A 13,312-nucleotide genomic window follows, 5' to 3' on the forward strand; every position below is an offset into this window, starting at 1 on the left:
GCAGGAGGGGCCCCAGACCTGTACCCAGGAGCCCACCGACCAAGGGGAGGAGCATGGGGAGAGACCCCGCGCAACCACCCCGGAGTGGCTGGTGACCCGTAAGCACGGCTTCCGCTGCGTGGCCTGCTGCCGCGTGTTCGAGTCCCGGGAGGCCCTGGTTGCGCACGCGGAGCATGGTGTGACTCAGGGCTTCAGCTGCCGGGTCTTCTTTGAAGAGCTGCTGGAGAGGCGGCTGCCACGCTCAGTCCAGCGAAGGCCCAGACGCTGCCACCAGCTGGCCAGGCGTTGCCTGATGGCCGCCAAGAAGAGGGAGGTGAGGGAGAAGAGAGCGGTCTGCAGACGCCTGGAGGAGCAGCTGGAGAAGCAGAGAGAAGAACTGAAGAGGCTGAGGCACCAGCTGGACAGGCTGAAGAGGCAGGAGACCAGCCTGCAGAAGGAGCAGGTGCACCACCGAGGCCAGAGGGGGAAGCGCCTGAAGACGTGCTAGAACCCCGGGACTAGGAGGAGCAGGGCCTTTGGGCTGAAAACGTGGGCCCTTCAGGAGAGACCTCCATTCAGGTTCGTTTAACCCAGCTCCCCTGGAAGATCATACCGTCCTTCCCCCTGTGACCCCAACCCTCCCAACCCAAGTGCACAGAGAACTCCAGCCCTAAGGGGGATCTGGATGGAAGAAGTCCCAGATAGCTGACCGCAGACACCAGGTCCCCTCAGAGGCTCCCCTGGCCCAGGAGAGGACAGGACAGGCCTCATCTGGATGGTGAGATCTTGGGACCCTAAGGATGAGCGCAGCATAAATAGGGAAAGGGAAATGGGATTTCAGTGGGACTTGGGAGGATTGGGGGGGGGCCCTGCTGAGGTGTGATGGTGAAGGGGGTGTCACTGAGTTCTTTGGAGGAGAAGGAATCAGAGAGATGGCAGGCTGTTGGGAAACATATCTGCAGGTGAGCAGTGGACATAAAGCCCTAAACAAACAACTCTGGGTCCCTTCCCAGCAGTATAGAGGCAGAGAAAGAGACAGGGCTTGGTAGGAGGAGAGGAGGGCAGGTTGAAGGAAAATGAACTCACCCCAGCCATGTCTTCTGGTCTCCTAGGGTGAATTTGGGTTTATGATTGGGATGCATCCTTTCTGCCACATTAGGGGAATGTAAGTGGGAGGTGGTGTAGAAAAATCCCCCTGGGTGTTAACCATTTCTGGATAAGAGTTGATCCAGGGCTTGCAGGATATTTCCTGTAGAGCATGTTCTAGGGTAAGGGGTAGAGCTTTGGAACTTTTTCTTCTCCTAAATCAAGCTATACATTCCGGTTCTTGACATGTCAAACAAACATGCTAATTTTTTTTTGTTTTCCTGTGGTCAAATCTGACCTGTCCCGAGGTCAAAGAACTGGAAGAAAAAGGCCCTCTGAGGTGAAAGAACCAAAAGAGAGGACAGGCTTCAAACCCAGGGAGAACAGCGAGAACACAGGTGATCAGAGGTAATGGTGGGAAGGGGCAGATTCAGGCCCAGACTCAACAGTGGACAACAAAGCCCCAGTCTCAGTCACAACATCAAATCCCAAGTCTGGGGAAGCCCTGGACATGACAGGGGTGTATCCACCTCTCTAGGAAATGAGACCACAAGTATCACAGGGAACCCCCCAGGGGCAGAGGAATGGAGGGCAGGGCCTCTAGGATGGGCACCTCCATCCACAGTCTGTCCTGTGTGTATTCCTCAGAGTGACAGAGACGGCTCCTGCGAGGCAGAGGGTCACAGGCAGAAAAGAACCAAGGTGTTCAGACCAGGTAAATTCTGCAGTCTCCTAAGCATCCAAAACGAAAAATCAGAGATTCTCAGAGGTATCAGGGTGGGAGGGGTTGGTATTCCCAGGCTGGGGAGAGGCTGGCTGGGGAGGTGCTGCTTTCGGAAATCTTTTCATCAACATCTTTCTTCTTAAAAGCTACCTTCCCAGTTGATGTCCTCTATGATCTAGGCTCAGACCTGAATGGGGCCTAAAATGCACAAAGGTGGGTTATCCAGTGGGGCTAGGCAGGGAGGAGGTGGAAGCAGCATATCCAGGAAAGAGAATCTTCTAGAGGCGCATGAGTTACCTAGTGAATTGCACATGGCGTCCAGCCTTCTACATTTAGCTGTAGACGTGTGCTTGCAAGACGTGTTTGAGGGGTAACTCTACTGATTTCCCAAAATTATTTTTGGTCATTTCCAGTTATAGAGACCAGAGGAACTCACTGGCTCCAAGAACAACAAGAAATCCACTGGATCTGATTATTACTTTCTGCGGTGTGCTCTCCTGCCAGTGATTCAAATCTTTTGTCTGTCATTCTGGAGAATTTTCACCTATTTTAAATATCTAACAAAACATGTTAAAATATACATATATCTATGATGTTTATGAATTTCCAAAGCTCTGAAATTGTTTTTTATCACATTTGCAAGATCACAGATTTGTATGACAAAAAAATTAATGTCAGGGTCCCACCCTCATATGTAATTTGGTCCTGCTCCCCCAGGGTATCCAATGTTAATAGACACATGTGTAACCTTCCCTACACCTCTCTGCAGGGACACATATACACAGTCACAGGCACACAGGTATATCTGCTGGGGTGTTTACTTTTATGAAAGCCTGGTCACACTCCACCCACATTGCTCTCGCCCCTTATTTCACTTGATATTCTACCTTGATTCTCTGTAAGTCATTAGATATGGCACTGCCACTATATTTTTTGATCTTTTAACTTACATGAATAATTTAAATAGATGATATCAATTCAGTACACTTTATCTGTACTTCTACATGTTCTTGTCAGAAGCTATCAAGTCAGTTCTGACTCACAGTGGCCCTTTGCACCACAGAACAAAACACCACCCGGTCATGTGCAATCCTAATAATCTTTGCTATATTTGAGCACACTGTTGAAGCCACTGTATCAATCTCATTGAGGGTCTTCCTCTTTTTCACTGGACCTCTGCTTTACCAAGCATGATGTCCTTTTCCAGGGACTGGTCCCTCCCTCTTGATAACATGGCCAAAGCCATCCTTGCTTCTAAGAAATATTCTGGCTTTCTCCCTTTAAGACAGATTTGTTCGTTCATACATAACACTACTAAAATGGAAACATTATCATCCATGCTTTTTAAGTCCACTCTTCCTGCGTGTTCTACCTCTCCTCCCCCTGTTCTTTCCTGCAAGTGAATCCAAGATAATTCAGGTTAACAATGTGGTAAGTAGTCTCTCTTATCCTTGCTTAAACAAGGACACAGACTTATACACACACACAGAAGGATAAAAGTTAAGCACGTGAAAAATGAGCAGTGAATTCAAAAGGATCGTTTATGTGTATAACACTCATAAACATAAACAGGTATCCAAGCATATTCAAACAATTGATATTGTTTAACCCAGATGTGCTCATTTTATATACACTTCTCTGCACCTAGATTTTTTCAGTAATACTTCAATAATACTTCACAGATATTTTTCCCACTCAACTACTACAACTCATTTATTGATGATGTAGCTTTACCATAAGTTATCTATCATTCAACCGTCAATGTACAGTCAACGTTTGGTCAACACTAATAATAACTATCCGTTGTATACTACAGGATCTGTTTCTGTGCAATAGACTCCATAGAGTGAGATTTCCAGCTCAAAGTATGTTTTAAAAGCACAGAGCCATGGCCATGTCTTTCCCCTAGAGGCTGTCCTAAAGCACCTTTCCAGCCATGTCTCAGGGTATCCTTCTCCCCACAGCCCAGCCAGCCATAGATGGTGTTGATTTTTAAATTGTGCCAGTTTCACTGGGACTTTGATATTTTCTTAACTACCAGTGTTTTTGAGCAACTTGGACTATGTTTATTGGGCATGTGGATTTCCTGTGAACGATCTTTTTGAATTCACTGCTCATTTTTCAAGTGCTTAACTTTTATCCTTCTGTGTAAAATGGAAATTGTTATTAAGCCTTGTCATCTCCATTTCACATGATTTTCCAAATCTATCATTTGTGTATCACATTTTTGCAAGCTTTGTCCCCCAGAACGGTCACTTGAGTCAGCACCGTTTATTAAATAAATATAATTTTCTCAAAATAGCGCCTTTATATCAATGTTTATTGTGACTTCTTAGCAGATTTTGTTTCATTGGTCGACTTGTCAGTTTCTATGCTATGTAATATCAATTTGTTCTGTTACCTGAAGAGGTAGACACCTGTCAGTATCCTGCTTTTTCATGTTTTTCTTCTCTATACCTTTTAAAGCAGCCGTAGTGTTGCAGTGATTAAGTGCTCATCTGCTAATCCAAAGAAGGTTTGGCAGGTCGAACCCACCAGGGGGCACTGAGGGGAAAGACCTGTTGTTCTGCTCCCATAATGATCACAGCCTAGAAAACCCTATGGGGCAGTGAAATGGGATCACTATGAGTCAGAAATGGACTCCAAGTCTCCTAACACCAGCAACATCCTCTGCTATCTACTGTACTATTTGTAGCATACGATCACTGTATACAATTCAAAAACAACTATCTTAATATTCCAACTGGAAATACATTCCACTTATATATTAGTTTTAGGGACCTCCATTTCATTGACAAGACTTCTCATTTGAAAATATGGCATATTTTTTGCATACATTCAGGTTTCATTTTATGTATTTTAGTACATTAGTTTTCGTCATAGAGGTCCTTTGATGCTCTGGTCAAAACAATGTTTTCCTAAATATTTTACAGTTTTGAACACAGTTTGATCCAGTCAAGTAGTAGGGGAAAGAGAACGGTCTGCCCTTCTCACCCTTGCCAATTTGAGACCCTCATGTCTATACTGGAGACAAACCATTGATTTTGATGTATTTGTCTTTTATTCAGGTATGCAATTATATCATCATTATTTGAAAAATCTCTTATTATACTTATACTAGTTATTTAAATTTTCTAGTTTATTCCTTCACCTGAAAACTATGTTGAGTGATACCAAAATTTTTGTCTAGTTCCAAATTTATCAGAATGAGTTGAATATTAATTTTCCATTTATCTCACACCTGCTAAGTTTGGGGAGAATCTATTATGCCCCAATAGATAACTACTACTGTGACCTGCTGACCATTATTGGAATCACACACAACTTGTTTCTGACAGTTAAGTACTTTCACCTGGCCTCTGTAGAGCTGGGATCCCATGATTTGCATTGCTACTAGGCAGCCCAGCTCCCACTAACAACCTGAGCCTATAGACAATTGTTGCTGTTAGTTGTCATCAAGTCATTTCTGAGTCATGACCACCCCATGTGGGCATAGTAGAACTAACTGTTCAATAGTGTTTTTAAGGCTTTCATCCTTTAGTAGTTGATGGCCAGGACTGTCTTCCAAGGACCCTCTGAGTATGTTCAAACTGCCAGACTTTCAGATAATAGTCAAGCACTTAACTGTTTGTGGCGTCCAGGGACTCCCTACAAAGTATACATATTGGTAAGCTCTATCTTGCTGGTGCTCCCCTCATCTCCGCATTCCTTATTCTTTTGATGAAATGGGTATCCTTCAGGACCTCCAAGAAATGGTCTTATAGAAGACTAACTCAGACATGCCCACATATTGGAGGCTTTTAATCCCTCTTCCAACATCTGACCTAGCAGGTCTGGCATTTCCATTTCAGAGAATGTGGGCCATTGCCTTTTCTAAGCTTCCAAAAGCAATCCCACAGCATATTAAACCCATTTCCAGAACCCTTGCTACGGCAATAAATCCTTGTCAACAAACTATCCTTGACCCAACTTTATATTAAACTCCCCTTGACTCAGCACCTTCAGCACCCACTCCTCAGCACACCCCCGTCCTGCTCACACAAGGCAGCCAGGTCTTGCAGCTCCTTCAGTGTACAGTCTCTCCCCCCTCAACCACAACAGCACTGCCCCCGGTGGCTATGCTGGTATCTGACAACTAAGTATCTGGACAAATGCATGGGACACTATCTCAGGACTCTGCAAAGGAAAGTGTTGAAGGTGGATGGGGGCAGGGCAGAACCAGAACATAAAGTATGAACATTCTAGAGGCTGAAATTAAATGAGCCCAAATCTCACAGCTGCACACCCGTTGTGGACAGAAACAGCCCCGAGAGAAGCCCTCTCTCATATAAATGGGATAGAAGGTCCGTAAAGGAGAGAGACAGGCAGCTGGGCAGGTGGGCAGACACCTGAAACTCTGGCAGAGGAGAATCCTTCTCTCTGACCAGAGTATGGAAGAACCAAATATTGTAGAGAAAGCTCCATTACATTTTCTCTCTCTCTGCTGTTAACTGACACCTAGTCAATTCTGCCTCAAAGGGTGAGACTTTTCAAAAGCAGATCACCAGGTTTGTCTTCTGAGGCGCTTCTTGACACGTTCAAAGTGCCAGCCTTTTGGCTGGTTGTCCGGTGCTTTGGCCCCATAGGCAGAACCAGTCACTGATGTGCACAACAGAATGAGGAGATTAAAGCCCCAGCATTCCCGCCAGTGGGCCAGGAAAGCACTCCTTCTGAACTCAGAGAGCAGAAGAGAAAGAGGAGGCTGTGCAAGAAAGAGATTCTGCAGACTTGCTATGAACTCCTGGTTCACCCCCCAGGTGCGTATCCATTGCCCTGACCCTAAGAAGCATTATCAAATCCTTTAAGACCCGCACTATGGGTTAGAATGCCATCAAGGTTCCATACTGAGTGGCGCTCACATAGGTTAGACCTAAATACACCTGCAAAGCCTTCAAAAATTGAACTAACATTTGAACCATAGAATACAAAAGATGGGACAGAACTTGGAGCCTGAACATAACTGGGTCAATCGACTGCTAAAAACAAAAAAATTCTCCATAAAATTTAAGCAGGACTTGTACTCTCAAAATCATAAGAAACAGATTTTAAAATGCTATTCTAATCCAAGAAATAACAGGGACACTTTTTAAATAAATGGAAAGATAATAGGTGCTATTTGCAAATGAAAATTTTACATGTTAAAAGTACAATCGTAGGAATAAAAAATTCAGTTGATATTTTCACAATAGCAGAATGGTGATGACAGAGAAAAAAACTAAATACTTGAAATAGATCAGTAGAAAATATCCATTCTGCAAACAGAGAGGAAAATATGGAAAAAAATGGACAGTGCCTCAAGAACTAGACAAAAAGCTTATTTATTGGAACTCCAGAAGAAGTGGACAAAATGTGTGGTGAAGAAAATAGTATTTGAAAAAATACTGGCTGAACACTTTCCAAATGTGGTGAAAGACATAAACTTACAGATTCAAGAAGTTCAGCAAACCACAGCAAGTTAAAGAATTCCATGCCCCAATACCGAATTTTCACAAAAATATTCTGTGGGTTATGGGTTTTTTGCCAACCCAGTGGGCCTTACCCCACATCCCAAGTATATTTGTAAGTACATTACTCTAATTTTTTTTTTTTTTTTTTAACAGCAGCATGTAAAAAGAAAAAAACAGTATACTGTACTCACAGACACACCTGGGAGGGGAAAAACAGTTCACACATATATATATATATATAGAACATGGGTTACTTGCATAAAAATACCATACATCATAATCAACTGCAGAATAACAAAGGTCAAGAAAATACTGAGGAAGGAGGTAGAGAGAAAACAACACATTTCACCTGAGAAAAATAATTTGAATGACTCTGTATTCACTATCAGAAGCCATGGAAGCCAAAAAAAAAAAAAGATTGTGAAACATCATTTTTTCAACCCTGAAAGATGGAAATATTAACCCAGAATTCTATGTCCAATCATTACCTTCAGGAGTAAAGCACAAATAATGCCATTCTTAGGGGAAAGAAAACTGAGAGAATTCATCACCACCAGACTTCTAAGTGAAACACTAAAGGAAGTACTTCAGGTGGTAGACTTGGAATTTCAGTTGTATTTATGGAAAGCAGAAAACGTGGAAACTATGTGGATAAATATACTATGTCAACACTGTAGTTACTGCACAACATGGCACTGAACAAGCCTCTTTGGAAAGTTTTTCCAGTCTCTTGGAAATGCTTGGAAATACATCCTGGCAAATCATTATTAGAGAATGGAATTAATTTTGACAATACCTGAGAGATGTCTGTAGTCAAGTCTAGTGAACAAACTGGAAAATAAATTTACTGACTGAAACTAAGGTGTGGTAACAAAACATGAGTCTCAGTTCCCGTGTGGCCATGAGCTGGTTCTGAAGGCCAACCTTCCCCAGAGAGGCACTTCAAGCACATGGGGGGCAACGGCTTCCTGTTGATATTGCTAGGTGCCATCGAGTGGGTTTCTGAGTCATTGTGGCCCAGTGTAAAAGGAGAACTTCCCCGATAGGGTTTCCTGGTTTGTAATCTTAACGGAAGCAGTTCGCCAGGTCTTTACTCCTTAGAGCCTTTTGGTGGGTTCAAAAAACTAACCTTCGGTTAACAGCCGAGTGCTCAAACTTGGCACCACCTGGGCTCCTTGGAGCAATGGCAGCACCACAGAATTTCGTAGAAACCTTCCCATAGGCCTTCTCTGAGAGGTAACCCCTTGCTTAAGGACCAAGTTTAGGTTTTATATATACTCATTCTACATAAAGTCTAGATAAGAACTACAGTGCTTCCTTGAGCGGACAACATTGTATATGCCCTCCATAAACAAAATGTGTCAAGGGCAAAGTTTAATATTAAACCAAGGCATTTCCCGTCAGTCCTTACCTGAGAAGGTCTTCGTGAGAATTTCCTGAGACTCTTGGAAAAGGATTTAGTAGACACTGCTTTCTTTTTACCTCTTCGCTCCTGAACAGAAACCTCTGCTAAGAGGTCATGCGTAAAGCTCCAAATGCCTCTTCTTATCCTGAATGTAAGCCGTGTAATAAGACCAGGAACTAGGCATTCAGCTGGGTGAAGAAACCCAGGAGTACTTCCTGTCTTCAACACCTTCCAGTTCCAGAGAAATCCTGTTACAAGTCACTAGATCAGCCCAGGAGCTGGAAGACTGAAATTCCTGGTCCTCTGACAACTGGGAAGGGCAGGGTGGGGTTAGGCAGAGCCTCCTTGACCATCACTTGCCCCAAGAGGCTCTGGAGGCTGCTTCATGTTCTAAGTCAAAGGCCCTTCCAGCCCAGGCACATAAGAGCAGGGGAAGACTTTGTCCATTGAAAGAAGAGATGGGCACAGGAGTAGCAGGTTTTAGGGCACTCAGCATTGGTCAGCTTTGCGACTTCAGGACATCCTGGCCCATGATCACCTTCACAACTGAGCCTTTATAGCCTCTTCACCTCTCCGTCCTTCCCAGTTTTCTCCCAGCACCATGAGCTGTGGCTTCTGCTAGTTTCAATGATTTCAGTATTTCAGTAGCTCCTCACCCCACTCAGGGGAGGCAGTTTTGCAGACTGCAGGACACAAATCCACAGTGCGGTTTACGTGTCCTTCAGCAGAAACACTTCCGAGGGTACAAGTTGGCCTCAGAGATTCTGAGACCCATGCAGAGAGAAGCCCAGGGGGAGGGTCACTGGCTTCAGGAAGTGTCAGCACTCTCAGGGTCATGTCCCTGGGGTCATGCCCAACTACAGGAAAAACGAAGTGGGCTCTGAGGCTCCGTGTGCTGACCGTCCAGTACACAGGCCCTGGAAGCCTTGGAAGGATTCTGTCTTAGTCTAACCCAGCACTGGGGAAATCCTCACAGGGTAACAGCAGTGATATGCCTGGGGATCTTTATTCTAAAAGTCTCAAAGCAGTTGATACAGTCTTGTGAGGTGGGAGATGAGAAAGCTTGGGACCACCGAGAGAGGGTGGCAAAAGAAGGAAGACTTTATCACTCCCTCTGTTCAAGTTTTTTTTTTTTTAATTCCAACTGGGGCTCCAAACAGGTCTTTGTTGTTAAAGTTGTATTTCTCTGTGTTAATTTATGATCCTTAACTCAAATCTAGAGTTTCGAGCTCATTTTGATAATTCCTCTTTAGTCTGTGGAGACAGGAGTCTGCCTTCAGCCAGTGGTGAGAGTGGAAGAAATAAAGTCCCTGGTCCAGACTGGGGCAGGCTCTGCTGCTCCGCAAACTAGGGGTGCGGTCCCTGAAGAGCCCTTCTGAGGACAGCACAGGAGGGGCGTCCCGCCTGGAGAAAGGGCGGAGGGGGGTGGGGGATTGCTGTGTGAGCAGTGTGGCCTCTGTAGCTTCCCCTTCTCCTCCTGGAAGTGCAACCTGGGGCCCTTCACGTGCGGAGCCAGAGTCCTAGAGTGACCACAACTCTCCCACCCTTTCTGGGTCACCCTCTGGACCCAAGTCCCCATACGCCTCCTCTGCCCTACTATCCCAGCATAAGCACTGTGACTGGGCTCAGGGGTGTACCCTGGGTCTTGACATCGGTAGCCTCAGGCTTCCCCTAGTTCTGGTGGGACCTGTGAGCCTAGCGGGTCTGAGTTCAGGCCAAGGCTGGGTGGGCTGGGACTCTCGTGAAAGGCTCCTGCAGCCAGCTCCTTCCTGATGCACCTGAGATTGTGGTGGGGCAGCCTCCGACCTGGCACCTCCCCTGGGCGTCCCTCTCCACACACATAGAGAGATAGTATTCCCGCCCCCGCAACCGCCCAACCACCTCCTCCTGCCTCCTAGTTCTAGAGGAGTGCTCTTTTGATGTCCATTTGCAACTAGCACCCCATGGCCCTGCACGGAGTCAATCCAGCTAATGACCTCAACCTTAACTGCACAACTTTGAAACTGCTAGATAGGTGGGAAATGAACAAAAAAAAAAAAAAAAAAAAGAGGAGAAACACTTAACAACAGTTACAAAAAAAGTTATATGGGACTGTATTCTCACATCATGGACTCAAAGATGCTGGGTTGTATTTTTGTTTGCAAACAAGTCTTAGATAAGGGAATTGCTGCCAGGAATAGAGGTAGAGTCTGACTTTGGAAAAATGAGGGAAAATCTGGGATTGATTAATTGACGTGGATGAGACTGAAAATCGTGATAACAACATAACATTTAAAGATGAAATCCTAGCAGCCTAGAACATGCAGTGGAAATTTTTCTAAGTAGCACCAGAAAAGACCTTTAATCACTACACAAAATGGGTCAGTAGTTCAAGATCTCCCTAAGAAAATAGGAGGCCGAGACCACTTTCATTCAGGTTGCAGCAAACAGGCAAGAAACAGAGCATTTTAATCTTGTGCAAAGTCAGAAAAGAAGAGAAAAAGATGAGATGCTCCTCTACTTCATCCCTAAGGCTAGTTTAATATTGACACCAAATTAGACAAGGATGATAGAAGAAGAGTTACAGGGCAAGCACACCAAGTAACTGGGATGCAAAAACCTACATAAAATACTGGCAAAGGAAATCCAGCAAAGTATAAACCATGTAATACGCCATCATCAAGGGGGTTTATCGTGAGCATGCAAGCTTGAGTGAACATTAAAGATTTAATAATTTAATTCACCATAAGCATAGATGGAAGAAGAAAAGACATGCTCACCTCAAGAGATGGGGACAAAGCAGTTGATAAAATCCAATCACACTGAGAGATAAGGACTCTGAGCAATCATGGACCAGAAAAGGAGTTCCTTAAGTTGGAAAAATACAACTGGCATGATAGTTCATGGGAAAATGTGGGACATTCTCTTTAAAATTAATTAGCATTAAAATAAGGATGCTTTCCCAATTTGAAGACTGGCGTCTGGCATCTTAAACATTAGAAAGCAGCCATCTTAGGTGCATCCATTGGTCTCAACCCACCTGGATCAAAGGAGAATGAAGAACACCAAGGACACGAGGTGATTACGAGCCCAAGAGACAGAAAGGGCCACGTGAATCAGCTACTACATCATCCTGAGACCAGAAGAACTAGATGGTGCCCGGCTACTACCAATGACTGCCCTGACAGGGAACACAACAGAGAAACCCTAAGGGAGCAGGAGAACAGTGGGATGCAGACCCCAAATTCTCATAAATTCATACTTAATGGTCTTACTGAGACTGGAAGGATCCCGGTGGTCATGGCCCCCAGACCTTCCGTTGCCCCAGGAAAGGAACCATTCCCGAAGCCAACTCTTCAGACATGGATTGGACTGGACAATGGGTTGGAGAGGGATGCTGGTGAGGAGTGAGCTTCTTGGATCAGGTGGACACTTGAGACTATGTTGGCATCTCCTGCCTGGAAGGGAGATGAGAGGGTGGAGGGGGTTTAGAAGCTGGCGAAAAGGACACGAAAAGAGAGAGTGGAGGGAGAGAGCAGGCTGTCTCATTAGGGGGAGAGTAATTGGGAGTGTGTAGCAAGGTGTATACACGTTTTTGTGTGAGAGACTGACTTGATTTGAAAACTTCCACTTAAAGCACACACAAAAATATTAAAAAAATAAGGATGCTTTCTATCATTATTTATATTAAATATTTAACACTGGAGGTCCAAGCTAGAACAAAATGACAACAAAAAGAAGGAAAAGCTGCAACTGCTATTACTCATAGATTACAGAAATGCCTCCACAGAAAAATTTACAAACCATTGAAATTAATGCTAGTCAATCATAAATATAAACTAAAAAATAAACTGCATTTCTATGCATCAGCATCAAGCCGACTCTGTTGTAGCTCTTAGTGAAGGCAGAGGACACTGATAAGGAAATAGCAGGATTCAGGTGGGCTAGACAAGGAGGGGAGAACGCTATTTTACACCAGGCTTCATGTATAGTCATGGGTATGTGTTAGTCATCTAGTGCTGCCATAAGAAAAAAATAACACAATTGGGTGGCTTTAAAGAACAGATATTTATTTTCTCACAGTTCGGGAGGCTAGAAGTAGGAATTCAGGGCATGGCTAGTGTCTACTTCAGCTTCTAGCAGCTTCCAGCCACCCTTTGCGTTCCTGGCCTTGTAGATTATCTTCCCCTTTGTCTGTCTCCCTCTTCCCCTGTTTGTGTCTGTGTCTATTCTGTTCTTTTTGTAACTCAGAAGGGATTAGGTTTAGGACTCACCCTACACTGGTATGGCCTCATTAAAATAATTTTAAAAATCCCCTATTTCCAAATCAGGTCACATTTATAGGTACAGTAGTTAGGATTTCAACGTACCTTTGGGGTTACACAATTCAGTCCATATAGTACCCTCACCAGATATTCTAGGCTGAGAGTACAAATATGAGCAGCTGAGAGTTCTATTTTTTGTCTATATTAGTTGGCTATCACTTGTCTGAGTCCACCCATATAAACTTTGGAGCAACTTATTATGAAGGACCAGGCCAACCTTTATTAGCCATGTCCATTATGTGGAAAAATGCACACATTCCCATCACTGAAGCCCTGAGAAATTCATCGATAAGGGTGGAACGGGGTTGGGACCAAGAATTGTTTCATG

The 13,312-nt window shown here is 44.3% G+C and overlaps 1 long non-coding RNA gene across 2 annotated transcripts in view; it reads right to left on the reverse strand.

The window, feature by feature from the left end:
- LOC135230160 (uncharacterized) overlaps positions 1-13,312 on the reverse strand; it is a 312,870-nt gene that overhangs the window by 141,551 nt on the left and 158,007 nt on the right. The window contains exon 5 of one of the 2 annotated variants that reach the window (XR_010320821.1): positions 7,527-10,084. The exons of the other annotated variant lie outside the window; for it this stretch is intronic. This is a non-coding gene — a long non-coding RNA (uncharacterized LOC135230160). Of the gene's footprint in view, positions 1-7,526; positions 10,085-13,312 lie in introns of those variants that run through there. 2 annotated transcript variants of the gene reach the window in all.

Source organism: Loxodonta africana, unplaced genomic scaffold, assembly GCF_030014295.1.
Source record: "Loxodonta africana isolate mLoxAfr1 unplaced genomic scaffold, mLoxAfr1.hap2 scaffold_81, whole genome shotgun sequence".
In the NCBI taxonomy this organism is placed as follows: Eukaryota; Metazoa; Chordata; class Mammalia; order Proboscidea; family Elephantidae; genus Loxodonta; species Loxodonta africana.